General features: G+C 39.3%; 1 long non-coding RNA gene across 1 annotated transcript in view; it reads left to right on the top strand.

Annotated features, from left to right (window-relative positions):
• The window catches only part of LOC148183800 (uncharacterized), a 42669-nt gene extending 20873 nt beyond the window's left edge, over nucleotides 1-21796 (top strand). The window contains exons 2-5 of the long non-coding RNA XR_015773237.1: nucleotides 6991-7061; nucleotides 8064-8154; nucleotides 12804-12879; nucleotides 21672-21796. This is a non-coding gene — a long non-coding RNA (uncharacterized LOC148183800). The remainder of the gene's footprint in view (nucleotides 1-6990; nucleotides 7062-8063; nucleotides 8155-12803; nucleotides 12880-21671) is intronic.
• Nucleotides 21797-22702: the final 906 nt, after the last annotated feature.

Genomic DNA, 22702 nt, shown 5'->3' with positions numbered 1-22702 from the left:
ATTTTATTATCTCCTGCTGGCTGTAAAATTTATGGAAGAGACAAACCCAAGACATTATACTCCCTCTGTAAGTTATAAATAAGTTTAAAGATGCAACAGTTAAGTTTATTGTCAGTTTTTTTAACTTTTGAATATCTGATTTGGTAAGCAATAAACTCACAGTACCTGGCACTTTTATGCACACATCTCAGTTTTTGTCACTGTTGCCTTTGCATAGATCACACCTGGAGTCTCATACCTTGGCTCTGTGCAAGCCTCAATCTTCCTCCCACAGCTACCAGGGTAAATTAAGAATAACTTTACTGAGGATTACAATAAACTGCTATAAATTGCTTGAAAGGAGTGTATAAATTAAAAAATATGTATCATATTTTTATTTACATAATTTCAATCAATAAAGACCGGTGGCTGGTCAGTAAGAAAGAAATTATTATTCCCCCCGGAGTCCAGAAGAATCCCTTACAGGAACGATTCCCTTCTTATTTAACAGAAAAAAATTCCTTTTAATTCCATTTTTTTCCTTTTATTTTTTTTATTTGCTGTGAAGCTCCTCAAGAAATGAAGGCTGGATCTTCCTGAGTAACAGAGGGTACTTGGATTTCCTGCCTGTCTTGCCACCTCAAATTATTTCAATGTGCTTGGATTTCTTAACTAAGTACTGGGATTACCATTTCCAAACCACCTTCAATATAAAAATTAAAAAGCCATCATTTATGGGAGGTAGGAACCAGATTTCTTCCTTTCTTCCAGTTCAGCCAGGAAGGTTGGAAGCTGTCTCATGACAAAGTGCATGTTGTCTTCCCTTGATTTAGGTATGTGAAGACACTCCATCTCTCATCTGTAGATCTGTTTCTAACAAACACTTGAGAAGTTCAATAGTTTTTTCATGACTAAGGGTCAGTGGAAAGCTTAAAACTTGAAAAAGGTACTTAAGTCTTGAGTTTCATGTCATCAGTTGGATTGCTTGGAAAATATTCACAGTCCAAGAGAGGAGGAATAATTCCCACTGTGTTCTGACTCGTTGCACCCTTTTCTGGGCAAAGCTCTCCAGCTGTGAGAGCACCAGCCTGATGAATTGACTCTACTTTTATTTTTCTGTTCTATGACACAGAGCTAGTCCAACCAAATCAATCCCATCAAGACTTAGAGGCACTTTCCTGCTGGCTCCCTGGTGTTTCATGACTTCCTTGAGGCTAAGGCTTCCTAGTGTTGATAAATCCAGTGCTCGGTTTTAATTTTAAAATATTGTTTTTCAGAACTACATTCAATATATTTCTCATAGATTTCATCAGTGAACAAAATGTGTTTCTACAGTAACAAATAGAACAGTGTAATTGCCCATGCAACCTGCCATAAATCAGTTTCAGGTGGTCATTTTTAAAATGTGGATAGTATAAGGACTTGGAAAAGTTTGCTGTTTCAAAGTAAACTTGCAGATTTCAGAGCGTCAGCTAAAAGATCTCCCATGGAGTTTTACTCTGTGGATGTCTCCGAGATAAATCACGTGCCAATTTTTTTTGATGCTTGTTTATGTGTCTGTCATTCCTCTTCCCTGCCAATGGGACAAGTACAATCAGACACTGGACTTGCCAAATTTCTGGCTGTTTGCTGCTGTGAACCTCAGCAAGAGCACAGGGCAGGAGAGGAGGAGCTCTTTGCCAGCTGGGAAGCCAAGGTGGTACTTACAGGTGAGGGAGAGCAACTGCTGTAGCCTCCCTGATCTCCTCCAGATGTAATCTCCTCCAGTGCTGTATGCTCCCATTAAAGAGCTGTGTGATGGAGCCACGATTATTTGTAACAAACAGCCAGCAAAATGTTTATGTATTTTCAACCAGATTTCATTAAATATTAGGGAAGAAGGCTGGACAGAGCCCTGAGAACTCCTCTAGGCTGGAGTTCATGCTGGTCAGCACAGCTTCCTTGTGTTTCAGACAGCTCTTTCTCTGTCCTGCTGCTAGGGAGCTTTAACTGTGGGGAGTCCTCAGCCTCCTCAGCTGATTTATTACAGACCTTACCCACAATTAAAAGCAAGCTAAGGCTGGCTTTTTTCCCCTGACAACATCTAATATAAATCTTCTCTCTGCAACTGAATTTAAAACATTAGATTGACAGAATATTGCGTGGATTTGTGCCAAGGACAGTGCATGATGTTTCCAGCAGGCTGGATAAAAATGGAGCAGTTCTGCATTGGCTTCCACAAGGCCCAAATCAACCTTTTCTGCTGAGCTCCTCTAAAAACCCAGTTGAAACAGGTGATGTTGGCCAGGGAATCCACTGCATCTCCACAGAGCAGTTGGATGTTCTGTCAGCACAGAGTTCATTTCCCAGGTTCAAAGCAGGAGCGCTGCTGGAGTGCAGTGAGCTGCAGGGGAGCACAAACTCCCAATATCTCAAAATCCCAATATCCCAGCCTCTGCTGGTGTTTGGTGCCTGTTACACCAAGCCGCTGCCTCAGCCTCCTTTCATGGAGTTCAGTGTGCTGGGAAATGATGATCCATATAAGGATTTGATATCGGTGTGATAGCATACATTGCAATAGCATTATATCTAATTTAAAGTATATTAACCTGTCTCCTGCCCTGATTACTAAAATCCTGTCTGCATCAGTAGAAATCTTCGTAACAAACAGCTGCATGGAAGGCACAGAGAGTTGCAAGAGCAAGAAGTATGTGCTGATAATCTATTTAAATGCAAATACCTGGCTATTTGACCTGGGATGCAAATGTTGAAATATATTCAATATTAAACTCATAGATCAAACTATCAACAACAGTAGTTTAAAAATATGTGCATATACTTCTGTGAGCAAATTATTTCAAAGTTAAATTCAATAAATTTCAGCTGCTGCAAAGAGAAAAAAGACTGTTCCTTATTAAACTACAGCACAACACTCAGGTCCGTGCAAGAGTCTTCTCTGTTTGAAACTCCCAATTTTATTTTGTTTTCAAAAATCTCAGAACAGGGCTGATTGGTTCATTTAATTGATTAGTGAAGTGTTTTAAGTAGTGTAGTAAACATTACTCAACCATCATGAGCTGAACCTGAAATTGGAAGGTTATTTGATTTTTATTGTTATTCTATAAAATACACAGATATTTGGTTTAATTTATCTTTTGGGTTATATTCTCCATATATTTCATTTAAAAATATTTATCTTTCACAGTCCTGGAAAGTGAAGTATATTTTCCACCTGAGGGTGAAAGAACTTCATGGTCAGCTGGTTGCAAGCACTGCAGCATTAAGGGGAAAAAATAAAAGTAAAAAAATTTTTAATTATCTGACTGACTTAAAATAAAAATTCCATAAAGATATTTTCACTGGGCTTTTCAAACAGTCTCAGAATCTGTATGTTCAAGATCTCATTTCAGAGATATTTACAACTAGTTTGTCCAATTTTGTATAACAACAATTTTTATTTTAACTTGGCTCATAGTCTGCATCACTGCATAATGAACAGCTCTGAAAATTGAGTTAGTTTCTGTTTAGGGTAACTCAGCTCTAAGGAAAAAATATAACTTAACCTGGACACTTTGTAAACTGCTTCTAAATTTGGTATTTTTGGTCTTCTGAATTCTTGCAAAGAATTTTGATCATTCTTCACCTTCCTTGGCACAGGCTCGGTGAAAATGGGGCTTGGGAGAGGTATTTGCTAAAGAACAGCTCAGCAGCAATCTCGGATGTCTCTCTGACAGAAATGTTTCTAAATTCCCTCAGATGCTCAGTCTGTGGCTTTGCTGCCTGTCCCCTGCAAAGGATTCTCAGGCTCCATTTCTGGTGCCCTTTTTCACTGGAATTTGGAGCCATCTTTCACCTTGGAGTGAGATTTGCCACAGTTTGGCTGTCTATATGTTCCATTCGAGTGCAGTCTCCATGAGGTTTTTATTGTGTGGCCAAGACCAGGGGCATCCTTCACCCCAGGCCCAGTTCCACCCTCTCACCATTATTTTACAGTCTGTTACTTTTGCTGCTCTCCAGCAAGATGCGGTTGCTGCTGAGGAGAGGAAATAATGAGCCGTACTCTGGTGCTGTCCAAACTCCATTTCAACAAGCCCTCATTTACCATGAAGAATAAATTCACACAAGAATTACACTTGAGTATGTGAATATACCTGGCCAAGGTAATTAGAATATAATTCTTTTGCCTTAGCTCTGTTTGTGTGTTAGAAAGTGAATAGTTGGATGCCAGGGAAAAGGATTCAATGTGAGTAGTTTCTATTATTGCAGATGCAACTTGTTAGCAAGAAGTGTTCCTGAGGCTCTGCTGGCTCTTTATATACCTGTCTTTGTTTACAATGTAGATATGCAGACACCTTCCAGTTTATAAAAAATTACAATAGATAATTTTTCTCAGTAATGCAACTTTTGTACTCCTGAGATCACATATATATCAATTTGTATTTTTCTTGGCTTGTTATTTAAGGATCATCTGAAGTCTTCATGGCAGATTGTGAAATGTTTTTCCTTAAAACAGGCCTCTTTCAGAATGATTTTATACTCCTCTCTTTGCATCAGCTGAGCATCCAGACCACAGTGATGGCTGTGGTTAAACTGGCTCTATAGAGGTGACAGTTGTCAAACCAACCAGCAGGAAGGGCACACAGCCAAACTGGAAAACTGGGTATTTGTGGGTCAGGAAAGACCACCAAGAAAAATGCTATCTTTATGTTTAAACTTAAAATAAGGTAGGCTGGCACTTAAGCATTGTCTTGTCTTTTCTTGTCTTGTAGTGAAAGTGCTCTTGCAAAAGAAGAAATTGAACAATTAGTATGACAGAAAGTTTTGCTTCTAAAACTTTTCATATAATCAGCTGCCAAGCAGCAAAATCATTATTCCCATCTTGCCCAGAGATTTCACTTCTCAGGAAAGAATCTTTCCTCCCTCTCTCCTCTAGAGAAAACATCTGATACAGCTTTCCTACCAGCCTCTTACCAAAATAATTCTGGGGTCCATTAACATCTGGAGTTTGAATGGGTACACAGGATGTTTCAGCAAGGAGTTTTTTAAGGTGAAAGAGCAGAACTGCTGTGCTGTATCTTTAGAGAATATACTGCTGGCTCAGTCAGTGCAGATGCCACATTAAAATGAAACTGGATTTCAGAAAAGATTTCTTTACATCATCATGATTCAGATTAGCACGTTGCTCTCCAAGTGCACAGAAGTCGACAGGACATGAAGAGCTTTCATAACTAATGACTTAATCATTGCGTTTTGACTAGCTTTTTTCTTAATGCAGGCATTATGACTCTGAGCAGATTGGTAGGTGGGCCTTTGATTTGCAAGAGTAACCCCTGTTAGCCCTGACACCTTTTGAACTTTCAATTCAAATGTTAATTTTGGGAAGGAGGGAGTTGTGAACAAGAGGGATGAGGGAAAAAGGAAGAGAGAAGCCTTTCTTCAAGCTCACAGCATTGCAGCAGGGTTCTCCCAGCCCCTCAGGCTGGCACAGAAATGCACCTGCTCCACATTTACTCTGCCACATATAGAAATAACACTTGGACACCTTAGTAATGCTTGTGGTTTGTTTCATCCTTCTCTCCTTTCACTTTTCCTGTTCTCATAGGCAAAATTGCCTAGAGAAATAATGACCACAGACACCAAAAACTGCCACTAATTTGGGGTAACGAGACTGAGCAATTTACATTCTGATTAGTCAGAGCAGCTCAGCATTGCAGGACCTGTTCTTTCCTGTCTGTCTCTCCCTTTCTAGGCTGTGCTGGCACACATTTAAATCCAAGAACAGTCTTTGCCACGGTAAGGACAGGGAACACTTTAACCTTCCTTGTGTCATCTGTGCTGTCTCCCCATTCAGCAGCAGACCCAGCTTTTCCCAGAAGTTCTCTTGAAACTATCATATCTCTTGATTTCCTTCTTATTGGTCTGGACATCCTTCGCTAGTTTTTCCTCCGTGTGGGGTTTACTCTTGCCAAAGCATTGTTTTCATATTCATGCCACTTATCTCTTTTTTTCCCCACTAACTGAGTGTTCTCTCTTTGCATTTCATTTCAGTTGTTAAGAAGCCCCTTACTTGGGCAACTGGCCTTCTGAAGGAATTCCCAGTCTTTCCCAGGAATTAAATGGGTCCTTCTTAAGCTCCTAGTAAGTTTTCTGTAGTTGTCACCCAGCAAACCTCTCACTCCCATGGCTGTTTCACAGCTGATTTCTTCCAGAAAATGAAGATGTGGAAACCTTGAACACCTTTTAGGGGCTTGGGGAAATATCTTCTCCATTATATGCATGAACTTCATTTTGTTCCCTTCAAATTGGTCCCTGATCTTTTTTCTTCTCCCCATGTCTTTGCTTTTTTCCTGAAATAATGCATTAACACATCTGGTGAGCACACATAGCTGTTGAAGAAATTCAATTCAATTCAATTTGATCAGGGTGATTTGCTTAAGATCTGTTTCCAAAGCAAAAGATATCACACATCTATTATGTCTGCAAGTCTCATAGCCTGGCCTGAACACTCTTATCAGATAAGCCAAGTGAACAGATGTATGCAGAAACTGCAAGTGTGGAATTTTGCCAGTCTCAAAGGAGAGGAACAATGAATTGGAATATTTAATGTATTAGAACAGGTCTATTAATGCTGATGGTTCCCCTATTTTTTGTGTTCATCTTGACCTTTCCTGATAAAGGACCTTAATTTTGCTTCACAGAGGAACCAGTCCCATGACTGTGGGTCACAGAACCTCTTACCACTCCTCATGAACTCTTCCTGCAGTGCATGTTTTTTCATTTGGTATTGCAAAGGATTGCTTCATACTACTCTTACCCATTACTTTTCTTCACATTTTTGCTAATTTCCAAAACTGCAAAATACACAGAATCATCAGGAATACCTACATTTTATAAACAACTTCCCTTAGTAAATGAATTCCTGCCAATTTTTAGTTCATACAAAATCTATGTTATTAAAATAAATGTGCACTGTCTGTCATAACTAGTTTTTTAAAGCAAACTCCACAGAATTGTTGGTGCATTATATTTCAGCATGTCCATACGTGGGGAGCAGAGCTCTGAGACTGGACCAGAGCATTATTCTCTAGAAGAAATCTTTGAAGGTTAGAATATCAGATTATAAAGTTCCTAGAGAACACATGGTGTGTAAATTGCATTTTTCTCATAGCTTGATCAAATTTGGACAGTTTTTTTCAGATGGCAAAACACAGTGACAAGTGTCTATTCTGTTTCAAATGTAAACGACCTCTACAGAGACAGTGGGGGAAAATCATTATTCAAAAAAATGAAGAACAAGGCTCTTTGCAATCAAATTGGTTTAATGTATTTTCCTTTCATCACGATTTCAAAAGAATCATTTTGGTTGAAATTACGCAGTCTGTCAGTTGTGGGTGGGCAGGCAAAAAGATATAATGTATAAACTTTGTGTCCAAATGGTAGCCAAAATTCTGATTAATTGATCAAGGGGGATGGGTTACACAGCAAATTCACTCTCAGGGCTGTCAGCTGTGCTTGTAGTAGATGTCACTGTGTACCAAGCCATTAGAGAGCAGCTCCTGTGTCCTCAGTCAAGACACTAAAGAAGTCAGGGTAGTACACCACTGCTAAGAGTGCCAACCTGACTATAAAGTTAAATTATAGGCTGGTTGCTGGAACAGAAAATCAGAGTTAAATTTTCATGGTAACATCTGCTGCAGTCATTTGTATTTCACTGCAGAAGGGACCGTAATAAAATTATTTTGCCTTCCCATCAGTTGATGTTTGAATTAATAAAGTACTGTCCTCATTTAGATCCCATTCTCAGGCTCACATTCTTGTAATAAGAAAGATGAATCAACTGAGAGTGAGTTGATCAAGATGTGGAACAATGCCTAGCTAGAGCAAATGAATATTATAGCTTCAAAGGACAATAGTACTGAAAGGTTTAAAGGAGTCAAGCAGGGATTTGAGGATATTTGTCTACAGAAAAACAATGATTTTATTGAAATTTAACCTGCACCAGTAAGGAGCTGAAGTCAACACATGTTCATTTAAACATTAATTTAGTAAATTTTGCTATGGCACTCTGGAATTGGGTCTACTTATGTCACTGCATCCTTTTCCAGCACAGGCAACCAGCTGGCAGAAGCCTGATGTACAGGAGATTGGAGAGCACCTCTGCACACCTGCATCCTTGTGGTTCTGGAGAACAGCCTGGTAGGTTTGCATCTGCTTTCCTAGCAGTGGGATCACATCAGCACTCAAAGTCACCCTCTGACTGACCTGTCAAGATACATTCACTTCACTGCAGCTTTAAGTGAAAAGCTCCATTTTGTGACAAAATTACACCTGGTTTTGAGGCCTTCAATTTCACTTACCAGTGCTTTCAATAGGCTGATATAAATATAATAATCCAAAACTTGATTTTGACATGCTAAACAACCAGAGATTTTTCTTATAATCTGAAGTTCCTTTTGTCTTGCTTTGCTTTTTTGTTTTAAAATTTCACTTGCAGAAGTACCTTCATCTCTGATGAAAGGGAAAACAAAGTATAAAACTAGGCAAAATTTCATCTAGTTTTTGGGAGATTTTAATTTTGTGAAAATTGTGATATATTTCCTTTTGTGTCCTTTTATGGAAGGTAAAAATGTTTCAAAATCTGGTAAGTTTTCTTTGGGTAAGGAAATTATTTCTCTCTAAGGTTTTGCTCTGGTCATGTATTGTGAGGTAACCAAAGCAAACAATAAATAATAAGGAAGGAAAGACTACAGTTTCCAGACTGTTTTGACATATAATGTGAAAACTACATCCCTTTCCTTTTGGTTTCAGTGGGACTTGATGACTGCATGGCAATTTTTAAATCCACAATAGAAATATAAGTTTTGTCATGGATTCTAAATGTTCAAGGGCAGTACAGACTGCTGGCAATTTGCTTGTGAAAACACTTGTTTTCTTTCCTGTCTTGCTTTGCTTTCATGTACATGGCAAGACTATTCTTGGTCTTGATAAGAACCACTCTCTTTTCCAGTGGAGTGAGTCACTTGGACTTTACAAGGTCAGTGTGATCTCCCAAAAGTTCTCCAGTTCCATTGCAGCAATCAGCTCTCCTGCCTGCTCAGAACATGATGCCTCCATCAGCCCAATTTGTTGTCCTCCTCAAGGGCTGACCCTGACCCTGCAAAAAATAAATAGAATGGACAAAGTCCCAGCTTCACAACTGAATGAAGTAATCTGGTTCGAAGTTTCCGATTCGGTCTTTTTAGCAGAATCTATCATTATTTTGAATTCTATCCGGTCTTCCAGCAGTTTCAAAAAGTGTCACATACATGCAGTGCAAAGCTACTGCTATGGAACTCCATGTACAGTATCACATGCCTGAGAGAAATACTGATTTTTCACAGAACATGAAGAACAGAAAAATAAAGAAACATTTTCACATGACCTTGGCCTTCTGCAAAAATAGCCTTACGTTCATATCTTGTCTTACTTGTACTTGTCTGGAGGCCTTTGTGGAGCTTTCCTAAAGACCGTAACATCAGCTGCAATATGGAAATATTTAGCAGCTCTCTGTAGATTTAGATTGCTATTTCATTTTTATGTAAGTTTTTTTCCCTGTGTGAATTGAGACGCATTCTGGGGCATTGTGGGATAGTTTAGTCAGCTAAAACTAACTTTAACATCACAAGATCAAATGTTTATCTCCCACTTGGGTACTGTTTGTTTTGACATCGTACTTAAGGACTTCTGTGCAAAGGGCAAGAAGAGAGAAGAGACTAAATAAAACAAATCTAATGAGACTGAATACACAGTAAAGTACTTGAGCCTTCACTAGGTTCCTCAGACTGCATGTTTCTGATGGATTTAAGATGATCTAAGTGGGCAGCAGTAGTCCCACCATGTTCTCAGCTTTAAACCTCCTGGAAGCTGTGGTTACAAAATCTGGGTTTGGACTGCAGGGAAGCTTTCCATACTACTTCATGAAGCTGACATGAGAAACAGGTCTCTTGTCAGTTCAGAGATCTGAACTATGACTGCTGAGAACTGGCTGCTTAATTTAAGTTAATTTTTCTTTTATTTGGTTAGTATGTGGAAAAAGTCCATGTCATGTTCTTTATATCTAATGTAACATCAACACTAGTCAAAAAACTTCAGTTGCATTATTTCCAAACCTAGTTTTCATAAATTACCCTTCTAAACTCATAACTGGAAATGTAATCAAGAGGTTATTGTGCTTTTTGGTGCAGCAAGGCAGCCATAAATGCCATGAGAGTTCATGATGCTCATGAGTCCTGCAGACCATTCCAGCATTAACAGAGGTTGTTTGTGTTTTTGTCCCCACTGACACGTCCAGCTGTTGTCATTACGAGTGAAATGTGCATTTCAAACCTTTGTGCTGTAGTGCTCCCAGTACCTTGGGTGAGACACTGCAGCCAGAGACCAGGAGGTCACAGACATCCTCCAGTGAGTCAGAAAGGGTGGCAGAGGATCATGAGAGCTGAACTCCTGTGTGTGCTGAGACTGTGTTTAGTCTGCCTGATTCAGGTACCATTCAGCATCTGTTCTTCTCATGTGGCTGGAGACTGCAACATAAAATGTTACTGTGGCATTTAAAGGCATGAAACCCTTGGTAAAATTGAGTAGGATGAACTTTAACACTAAGTTCTGGGACACTTCATTGATCTTTCAACATGGAATTAACAGGGAATATATTTCTTCACAAAGGCTTGTCTCTGGAGACTGTGGCTGTGGAAGACTAGTTAAATTAATGGAGGGCAGGATATAAATCCATTGATTAATTCTTTTTGGATGCTAAATCAATAACTCTGGTTGTGCAGATTAAATTCTTTGCATCACTTGAGGCTTTATTTTATAGCACAAAAAGAACATAAATAAAGAAATTAAAATTAAAAAGTGAAGTTTCTTGTAAAAGTTTCAAAAGGAAACGTATATTTGCAAAGATGGATGTGAAGAACAGGCAATTTATGTTGGCCAAGATAAAAAAGAGCAACTTCAAATTATTTATAAGTTTAGCTTAAATTTAAAGATGGAAATATGGATATCCTGAAATTTTAAAGCTGTTGATACCATTTTACCACCTGGCATAGCTTCTGCCAATGTCACCCCCTGAACTAAACAGAAACATCAAAAAGAAATGTGAGCAGAGTAGAGGATGGAGAAAACACCTGAGAATTTTTAATTTAGTGCTGAAACAGTCATTACTAATGGTGGAAATAACAACCTTCTCTGCCTTTCTGCCTTTCCTGCAAGCCTTTGAGACCACAGCCTCCACCAAAGGTGTCAGCCAGCCTTTGGTCAAAGTTTTATTGAAGGCTGGAGAAATAAAGTGTGCCATAAAAAAAATTTAATGTTTTCCACCTGGAGGATTACTTATTTTCCCACTACTGTCCACCTCTGAATGTGTGCTCTTTCTATTCTTGACTCTGTTTCCTTTCTGCCTTTACATTTTACTAAAGGAAATAATCTACTTTGAGGAAGAGCACAGGCTGTGCTGCTCTCAGCCTGTGGCCAGGAAGGCAGCTCTGTGTGAAATAACCTGTTAGTGATGTGTGTTTACCTTGGCTGTTGGTAGGGATGTTTACCAACCTTTGTTTCTCTCACAGAGACACTTCATGCCATGGCCTGCAGAATCAGAAGCAGCACATTTATCTTTGTTATTCTTTATTCCTCACTCTCTGGGCATTTGACTTATTTTATCTCCAAGAAAACATATTCATACTTGTAAGAGAAATTAACAGAGGAAGCTTCTGCTAGCTCATTTTAGGTAGCAATGACTTGCAAGAGGGCAGTTAAGGCCACCTCCACTACCAACAGAAAGACATTCAGAGAGGCAGCATCACAAAAAAATTCTTTGTACCCAAAGAGAGAAGAAAAAAGAGAGTGTTAAAGTTAAAACTTTCCTTATTCATTTAAATTTTAAATGTTTTAACTGTCTGGGATTTTGTTAGTTTTCCAGGGATGCTTTTTCTGTTGCTTAAATAGAAGGCTAGTAAAAAAATCATTTGCCACAGACCTAAGCTGACCAAGGTTTCCACTCAGTGTTTAACCTTGCTTAAAGGAAAAAAATATTTTATTCAGTCTTGATCCTCTCCATTTTTTTGTTGTACTAAACATAGTGCATTAATTGACTCTGCTGGATCACAGTGGGAAGCTAGGGGTTTAACCTTGATTAAGGTGGTTTTGTAGTTTCAGCAAGATGCCTGTGGTTTGGAACATTCCCTAACTGTAAAACAGAACGTTATCTTCAGAAGAGTAAATTTGCTCTCCTACCTATTGGCACTGTGTTAGAGTAGTACCAACGTGGCCTCTCAAACAGATCTAAAGAGGGAATCTGGATGTCCTCAACAGCCAGAAGGTTGTGGCTTAACCCAGCTGATAGCAAGCACCACACAACTGCTCACTCCACCTCCTCCAGCCTCCATGGGACAGGGAGGGAATCAGGAAAGTAAAAGTAAGAAAGCTCCAGGGTTGAGATAAGAACAGTATTATTATAATAATAATAATAATAATAATAAAAATAATAATAATATAACAGGAAGAGGGTGAAATAAAACTCCAGAGAAACAATTGATGCAAATGCAAAACAATTGCTCATTACCAACCAGCTGATGCCCAGTCAGTTCCTGAGCACCCAGCCCCAGCTTTGCCCCTGGTTTACATGCTGAGCATGGTACCACAAGGTCTGGAATATCCCTCAGGCCAGGTGGGCTCAGCTGTCCCATGTGTCCCCTCCCAGCTCCTTGTGCCCCCCCAGCCTCCTCACTGGCAGGGCACAAGAAGCTGGCAAATCCTGTAAGTGCTGCTCAGCAACAACTAAAACATCCCTGTGTTATCAACATCATTCTCAGGCCAATTCAAAACACAGCACTGGACCAGCTACTAGGAAGAAAATTAACTCTATCCCAGCTGAATCCAGGACAATGGGTAATTGCTTTTTGCCTAAAATTATCCCCAAGTCAAGAAAATTTCAAGAGCAAAGCAGTCATACTGTTGAGCTAAATGGTACTATTAGCCAAAGCCTTCTTTATCACCAGTCTGATAAAACACCAGCAGAGTCTAAAAGATGTTTTGCAGAAGGACATCATCTGGTAACTGGAATTTGAATAAAGCATTAACAGGCCTAGATTTTTTTAAATCTTCCCAATAATTCCCACGATTAAAAATCTATTCCAGACGCTGTTGCTGTCCATGGGAAATTGTCAATGAGCTTTGCCTTGAGGTGCTATAAATAAAGATAATTAACCTTTAGCTAATATACAAATCACAGATTTAAGAATTATTATAACTGCTGAGAGTTGAAGATGAAAGACATGAAATTAAAAAGCTTTTTGCTGATTTTTTACCATTCAGACTGCAGCCTTGACATGCTCTTGACAGTCCCTGAATGTTTTCCTTTCCTGTCTCTTTCCTTTGTGTTTTGATTTGTTCAGTCATTAAAAATAACCACCCTGTAATGATTTCAACTTTATTTCTTCTTTCATTGAACATGTCAGGTTGTGACAGATGTGTTTCTATCCTGAGCCCTGAGGATGTAGAAATTTCATGCAAATACCCTTAATTACATGCAGCACATTTGAATAGCAAACTCCTTGGCAAAGCAACACTCTGCCAGCCCATTTTTGCCACAGAGGCATTCAGACTGGCAGAAATCAAACCTTTTCTCTGTACCTAGAAGTGCTGCAGACGCTAAATGACCACTGAATTTAGAGGTAGCTCTCTTTGTTCTGAAGACAGTATATTATGATTCTATTCTGGCTGCATGTGTCCTCCTATTTCTACTGTATGAAATGCACAGGTTTTATGCATGTGTCAGCTTCACAGTAGTTCTGATGGTAAGGGTGTCACTCCTTTATGTCAGCAGGAAATAACTGGTTTTTGGTCAGGCTGTTGCTGTATGTGGAAAGGCCATCCAGTACACAGGGAGTTAGAGGTTTCATGGCTACCAAATTCTCGTGCCTGACGTGATTTTCATCCACTGAGCTCAGCCTTAGTGCTACCTGTCAAGTGATAACTTCTTCCATAAGAGAGGAGCCCTTTTTTCTTATTGTGGCTTTTGTTCTGGGCCCTTCCCAAGACTGGAAATGAAAATTGGAAAAATATCATATGAGCTAATCCTTTTTATGGTGGTGTTGTCTACATCTACCAGATGGATCTTGTTTTTCCAAAGCACAGGGCTAAAATTTGGGAATCTGATTGAGTGAATCAGACAAGCATGCAAAGAAATGTAGAATCAAAATACCTTGGTATATTTTACTTGGAAAAAAAAAAAGTTTTAAATTTTCACCAGTATTTTTTTCATTGAAAGTTCAGAAGAATATTTTGGAATTTAGGAGATTTTGTTGATTTGGGGTTTTTTGCTGGTAAATTATGATTTTCTGATTGTCTATAATGAATACCTATAAAGTACTTTCATATTGTAATTATTCAGATATGATGTGTTGTTGCCAAGTACCTTCAGACACATGTATGGTACCTTTTCTTCTTGGGGCAGAAGAGTCCTTTTGAAGCAAATTCTACTTACCATGCTTTGGTCCCTACAGCAGGGGAATTTTGGGAGATGCAAGTGTTTTGTGAGCCTGTCTGATGTAAATCTGACATCAAAAAATGACATAAATGACATAAAGATTAAAATAAATCCAGTGATATTTGGTCCTCAGTACCAGCTGTTTTGCTTTACAGATCCATTGCCAGTGGCGTGACTATAAGCACAGATATTATTCAGACTAATTAGATTAAATAGTTTACATCCAAATTGAACAAATAATTACCAATGCGAAGTTTTGTCCAGGCTACCCTCATCTTTGAAGTTCACAAGACCTATCCAGCACTTTTATAACATTTTTTCTCATGAGATTTCCCATGTCTGGGTTCCCAGACAGAAATTCCTTTAGAGTTGCAGTGTCTCATTTTTGGTTCTGATTCTGGCTGGAACCTGGAAATTCATAAGGGATACCAAATGAGGAGGAAAGCTCCATCAGGATGAAACCATGAATGGAGGCAAAGGCCATTCACACACAGGATTAGGACTGTATGCTGTCAGATTCTTTTACAGAAGTACAATTACTTGAAGGAGAATTGGGCATAGATCTGGAATGTCTATCTTTGCTACATTCTTTGTTAATTAGAGACTACGATGAATACCTCATTCCAGCTACCATGCTGTAAGTTGAACAGGCTTTTCTTGCCATTAACAGGCACTGCCCATCTCATCTTTGACTCTGCATCTCTGCAGTGTGCTCTATCCCACAGCTTAGAATAAGCATAGGAGTTTTCTGCTGGACTTGTGTAAGCTCTTTCTAAACTCTGTGTGGTTTTAAAGAACTGAACAATGAAGCAGAACTGGTGCAGGGTATACACATGAAGAATATCACAAAAGGACTGAGAAGTGTTTACATTTGATGCATCTTGCCTTTATTTCTCTTGGCTTACCATTTCTGTTTCTCCTTTCATATGAGAACATAACTTATTTAGTTCAGTCCCACAGGTAATTGCTTGTGTGCCTTCATGTGTTCAGCATCACAGCACAGACAGATTCTTTCAATCCCTGACTGCACCAAGCAGATCATGAAATTTTACAGTCAGGTCTGACATATTAAGCTGCCATGGTGCAATTCCTCCATAACACGATGAGAAATACTCACTGCCACCTCTGCAGCACCTGCTCTGACCTGCTGTCTGGAGCAGCTCATCCTGCTATATCAACTAAATTGGGTATCCTGGGACACAAGTCACCCAGGCCCAGTGCCTAATGTGTGGCTGAATGCATGCCTCTTACATTTCTTGTTAGTGATTCTGGGCACAGAGGAAGCATTTTCTGAAGATGTATCATTAGTTTATTGCCCATTAATGGCCTGCCTTATGTGTAAATGTCTCTGGACAGTCCCATGTGTTTAATCTGCTTCCTTTATAATACAGAGATATTATCTCTGGCCCAGGCTTCACTCTGCTGTGGTTGCACTCAAGCATAAGAATTTTTCCCATGACCCTTGTTTTGGATTTAAGGCATTGAAAGACCTCAGCATTTGTAAAATATTGTTACCAAATCAAGTCAGAAAAGCAACCAGAACTATGGTTGGGAGGTTGCAGAATAATAGTTTATGTCAGCCAAGTAAACAAGTAATCCTGAAATTCACATACAATATTATCAAAATCACCTTAGATGTGATGATTTTTCATGTAGGGTTCTCATGTTCTCTTTAGATCAAGTAGATTTGCATAGTTGTCATAAAAAAAAATTTGAACTAAAATATTAGTGTGCTGACAAGCGTATTTAATTTCTCAAAAGCCAAGAAATTCCTTGTAAAGGCATCTTTGCCTACAGAGGGCTTTAGGTCTCTGATGTAGAGAGATGCATGGGAACTATTTTGTCACAGCTACAGCAAGAGAACAAGTGGTCTCTGAAACAAAATTATGGGTGTCAAGACTTGAATCAGCAAGGAAACCACTGGTCTTGTTTTGCCTGAGCTATTTTTATGCTAAAAGTATTTGTTCTCTTTTGATGCTGATTTTATTCAAGTCCATTGATCTGTTAGTGGTGCCATAGGTCTGACTTCTTTTATGCTGCAAATTCCCTAGCAAGCATTTACATTATCTTTTAAAATCCAGAATCTTTTGTAACAGAGGGAAGATCAAGAAGATCATATGAATTCTGTAGTGATAAACTGGATGCTCTCATATTATTAAAGAAAAAAACCAGAAATACAAGATTTCTCTTACTGACACCATCAGCTTTTTAAGGCTCTCTTTCCAAATAAAGGACTTCAGCAATGGTCTAGCCATCTGTGCAAACAAATCAGGATAACTCCACTCTTGCCAAAAACTGTAGGTGGTTAATATGGTTCAAAAATCTAGATAAACAAATGATCACTTAAAAAAAAAAAAAAAAAAAAAAGTCAAGATCAACTAGGAACAACCAGATCAGTGAGATTAAATCACCTTTTTATTGTGTATTAGCAGGATAGTGGAAGGAATATAGCCAGCTCTTGCCTTTCAACAGTGTGTTTATAATTTCCAGATGTCAGGTGCTAATTCCCTAAAACGTGTCAGGTTCATCACTTGAAGCTGTCTGGAATTTGCTGACCATCTCCCTCTGGAGCTGAGGACCTGGAGGATTTAGTCCCTTGTCTTTGATTTTCTATCATCTGCTGTACAAAATAAATTGTGATTTCATGGCAGTTAGGGGTCTCTCCCACAAAACTGCCCATTGAGCTGCAGGAAGGACTTGCTTACACACTTAGTTTGGTATTTCTTCCTTTATGACAGCATTTGGCAAGTTGTCCAAATTGGAATTTGTCCCTGGACGCTAAGAATGCCCTCTGGACGTTTGTGGAAATGTTGGAAGTGTTGTGGCTTCTTTCCCAGCTCCGTCCCCAGGATCCCCCTGCCCTGCCAGCTGGTGCCCACGGAGCTCGGCAGAGGAGCCATTCCCCTGATGCTGTGCATCTCCAGTGTTCCTTCCGGCTTTGGTGGCAAAATTGTCCAGTTTTTACATGTTCAAATATCAACTCAAATGCCTGTTTGCACAGACACACTGTTTACCTCATCACTGAAGGCTCATTCAGTGCCTCCAGGGCTGATAGGGGAGCAGCAGTGCCTGACTGTGTCAGGCCATGATTGATGTTTGCACAAGGACAGGCTCCCAGCTCCGTGGAGTCTTGGTGCTTTTCCATTTCCCAAGATCTAAGTCTGCTCCCAGAGCAGGGTCACATTTGTCTTCAAGGCTACTCTAATGCAAACAGGAGTCTTTTGAGGAGAGAGGAAGGTGCATCCCAGAAGGGCAAAAAAACCCCACTTCAAAATGAAGAAAGGCAACAATCTTCCTGCAAGAACATTTGAAAAAAATAAACATTTCTTCCTACCTGAACTCCTGATCTCAACAGGCACCATGCTTTCGTAGCAGCTTTTCTTCACTGTTTAAAGGAAATAATTCAACAGGAAAATTTTGGCAAAGTGAGACACTGTCTGAAACAGAACATTTTCATAGGTAATATTAATGGGAAAAATCAGAACTCCAGCATTTTCAAGAGTAAAGTTGCATTATGTTTGTCAGGAAAACTACAGTAGTCTCTTTTCCTGTCTCTCTCCATTTTTTGGAGGTACATGAAAATGTCTTTCTAGATCAGATTATTTTTGCTCTTTTTGCTTCTTTTCAAACAAAAAATGTTCTCTCTGATGCTTTCATGTTTCTTCAGAGAACAGCACTAATTGGCTTCCATTGCAAGAAAATAACTCTCTAGAAGAAAAAATAGTGCTTGTTATTCCTTTACATCAATTTTATGTTTCTTAGTTGCATCAGCACAGGGGATGACTGGTTCTGTTTTTTGAGAAAGAGTATGGTTCCTGCCTAATTTTTATTTATTCATTATTACTGAAGGTAGATAAGAAATAAATAGAGGGTGTTGACAAATTTTAGTTGGGGACTGTATACCTTTTTATTTCCTTTGCTCTGATATAAATAGATTTTATAATATCTTTTGTCTCTTTCAGGCTTAGTTAACTTCTCTAGTCACAAGAAAATGTTTGTGACACAAAAACTGAATATGATGGAGACTGAATGGTCCCCACATGTAGACAATGTAAACAATGGGAACATGGAAGTCCACGTGTGTCGTAAGATTTTTTTTAAACCTTTGCTTTGAACACTTCAGTGCAGAGCAAATGTCACCTAAAATCAGTAGCTGAGAAGGATGATACCCCACTGTTTTGATTGTGAAACCTCAAATTACTCTTAGAGGAGTTCCCATTTGTGATAGGGGCTTCACGTATCCTAAAATCGCAGTGCTGAAATGCTGCTACAGACCCAGAGAGCTCCTGCAATGTGTCAGCTCAGCCCATACTCTGCCTAGACTGAGGAGCTTCAAAGAGATAGCAGAGGATACAGTCTTGGCATTCCCAAGAACTAGAACTTTTCTATAACTAGTTTCCTATTTGGATTGTAAGATAATCATGATTTTTCTACATAACTCTTGGTACATATTTCCTATTTAAAGCCCAGGTGGCCAAACAGTGCTTTGTGGGCTCAGATCCACAGGTCAGCTGTGGCTCTATTTTAGGATTATAGCAGCCAAAAGGCAGAGGTTCCTCCAGCTACACAGTGCTGTCACCGTGGTGTAGGGACAGCAAGTTACTCAGTAACTCAGCCTGAACCTTCTGACTTTCACTGCTTTGATTGTTTAGGACACACTAAAGTTAATGTGGGTGTATTTCTTACCTTTTGTGGGTCCCTCTGCTAATTCTCACAGCTGCTTGTTTTAGAGCTGATTCTTATTCTCAGATTTTTGATACCACCCTCCAAGGACTTTTGGAGAATATCTCTAAACCCAGGCACCCAAACAGTACCACCCTTTCAGAAAAATGGCCAAAGGATACTGGACCTTGGATGCTATTCCAGATACTATGGATGCCTTCTGTGCCTCTTGCTGCATTCTGCACTAGTCAGCAGACGAATGGGACTCAACATGCAAGCAAGTGAAGGACCTGCTTTATCCATCGGTTAAGGGTCAAAACTTCAGGTGTCATAACCTGGAGTGGCTCTGACAAAGTCACCTACTCTTGTCACATTACCATCAGTGAATGTCTTTAGTTTGCATTTGGTGGATATTTGGCCCTACTTTTGTAGAACTGCCAGCTCCAGAGGAACTCAAAGATTGCCCAGTTTTTTGCGTTTCCAAGAGCACAGCTGAAAGGAGGTGAAAAAAGAGATCAAGCTACTTCTGAAATGCCCACATATCTAAATCCCACACGAGTTGATGGCTTATTTGGCCATGTATTGATGAATTATGAAATTTGAGTCCCATTCTATTTAGCAAACTGATACAGGTGTGTCCTTGCAGCTAAGTATTGTCACCAGGTTTTTCTCCAGGCAAGACCAACCTGAAATCAGCTTTGTTGTGACACAGGAATGACAAGTCTGTCAAAACAAGGGAATTTCTAAACCACAAGATAGCACTGGTTCATTTAATGTCTGAGAATGATGAAGGCATTTTCATCAAAGGAAGATGAAAAATTGCAGCCATGTCACCAACTATTCCAATCAGTCACCATTTGTGCTCTAGGGTATACATTTCTCAGAAGAAGGACTTATTCCTGAACTAAGCTGGTGTTCACTTCATTCCCTAAAGCACAAAATTAGATAACACTTTTAATTTTATCCCAGGTATTATAACTGCATCTATCCAATCCTTTTATCTCTGCTGTGACATTTTCATATCTCATTTTTCTACCAGTAACTTCAGAATAATGCAGATGGTTTTTGTGTTCCATGTGTATGGCCATGCAGAAGCCTTGTGGCCAGCTGAGTTATTAGACAGCACATCACAGAAAGCTTGTTCATCATCTGTCTAGAAGAAGAAATTTGCTTTCTGACAAAGGTTATTATTAGATTTTATCTTCAGTTCAGTAGAGTGTCAGAAATACCATGAAGTGCATTTGTGGCTCTGCTATTCTTAACATTTTATATAGGGTGAATAAAAGGACAAAACTCCAAGCAAACCAGAATTTTTTAATTACATACACACAAATTACCAACACCCTTGAGCATCAGAAGCATTAATGCAGTGAGAAGTTCTCAGCATAATTTCCTTTAAAAAAAAACACAAAAAACTAAGACAACAACAACAAAAAAACAAAACTAAGACAACAAAACCTGTATAAAACCTTTGCAATTTTGAAGACAATAGTGAAAATGAAGGGAGATGTAAATCAAATAAGGATCATATGGAACATCCTTGGGAAATCATCTTAATCACTTGGAATATGTCCTCAGGCACACACCGTATGCTGGGTGATTAAGATAGGCAGGAACAATTACTGTTGAAGAAATGGATCAGAAAATTGTTGTTTCATAGGTCAATCTGAAAAGACTAAAAAAATAGCTGAAAAAAAACTGTTGGAGAGCAGAAAAATAGTATCACTTGCTTTAGTACAAAGTTTAGTCAAATTCAATTCAGGTCAAGTGAGCAACAGTCTACGTGAGAGGGAGTTAAATTGGAGGGAGTTAAAGCAAAACCAAATAAACAAACAAACAAAAACCCAAAAAACCCCACAAGCTAAAAAACCCTGGCCAACTCTGTAAATGTTCCTGTTAGCACAGCATTTAACATCAAAGTATCTTCCTCAGGCTACTGAGAATAGCAGTATCAGCTGGATATTTTATAATGAGCCTAGACAAAGAAGAATAATTAATAGATTCTAAAAGGCTAAATGACCTGCATAATGAGAAGCAAAATAACATTTTGATATTCTTTTTTCTCATCTGACTTGACAACTTTTCTGGGGAAAAACATTGTTCCTGTTTGGGAGAAAAGACATTTTTCCTGATTTGCAGGACAGTTTTGAACACAGCATTATAAGTTCTTTAAAAGCCCAATCAAGGCAGTGCAGTATCTGGGGGAGAAAGCCATGTGATCTTCCTTGTGGTGTCCCTCATCCATCTTCCCCTGTGCTTTTTTTTCCTTTGGAGCTCTGCCAAAGTACACAAATTGGGTTTTTCTCTGTGTAAAGCACTGGGAGATCCTTGGATAATTCCTCTCTATTCGTATAAGGAAGGTCTAAATGATTCAGGAGGCTGAGTCTCACCAGACTCCTGAAGTACTTTGACACCTTTGCAATATCCTCTGTTTTCTCTGTGTTCAGTTCCTGCCTAAAAGATTTGATTGCTAGCAAAGCTTGCAAGGCTTAATTTCTACTTTGCCAGACCACATTGCCTTTGTGCACAGGTGCTGTCCAGGAGTGGCTGAAGGGCTGTTCAGGCTGCCTAAACTTCCCTGAGGAACCCTGCTGCTGAGCAGACGTGGTATGATATGGAATATCCCTTTGGCCAGTTTGGATCAGCTATCCTGGCTGTGTCCCCTCCCATGCCCACCCATCCTACTCATGGTAGGGGGGAATGCTGGAGAGACAGTGCTGGTGCTGTGCCAGCACTGCTCAGTAGCAGCTAAAATACTGGTGTGTTATCGACACCTTTCCATCTTCTGATACAAAAGCACAGTACCAAGGCTGCCTTGGGAAAAATCAGCTCATCTCAGTCAAGCCCAATAGCCCTGCCATGGGCAGCTGACAGCAAACAAGCAAATTAGAAGCATGGGAAAAAACCTGAGTGCAGAATTGGGCCAGGATGCCAAGGAATAAAACAGTGTTAGCAGCACTATTTGCTAGGGAGAGATCCTCAGCAGGAGTAAATGACAGAAGGGACTGTATTATCAGTGCTTAAAAATAACTTGATATATGGCATGGCACATATTCAGGATATTCATTTTTTGAGACCATTTACATGACATTTCTACAGCCATACCTAAGCTGATAAAAGGAGTAGAAATACATGTTCTAACTCACAGTGCTACATGAGCTGGATCTGTCAAGTGAACACTGCTATATTTTTTAACCTTTCTGCTTCCTTCTTTCATTTTCTCTCTGTTGATATAATTTTGTTTTCTGTATTTCATGGACAGCAAGGTTATCAGCTGAGGTCACTATCCTAATATACAACGTGCTGCACAGAAGAGGAACATTGCTATAAATCATGTCCTAGCTACACAAAGGTGAACAAAAGACAAAAAGCTTGGCCCTGCTCACAGTCTGGTGAGGTCACCATCAAAATCAAGCTCAACTAAACTTGCTTTTACAAAGAAACTTGACACAATCAAAGGTCAGCCTCTGAGATGCCAGAAGAGCTCAGATCCTGAGTACACCCATGTAAGCATGCTGTGGCTACAGCCACACATGCACAAGGTTGGGATAGGGAGTATTG

Source organism: Pseudopodoces humilis, chromosome 9 (assembly GCF_049639895.1).
Source record: "Pseudopodoces humilis isolate 2021_Gansu_Grassland_sample_001 chromosome 9, ASM4963989v1, whole genome shotgun sequence".
Classification (NCBI taxonomy): domain Eukaryota; kingdom Metazoa; phylum Chordata; class Aves; order Passeriformes; family Paridae; genus Pseudopodoces; species Pseudopodoces humilis.
This window is presented reverse-complemented; position numbering and strand designations above follow the sequence as displayed.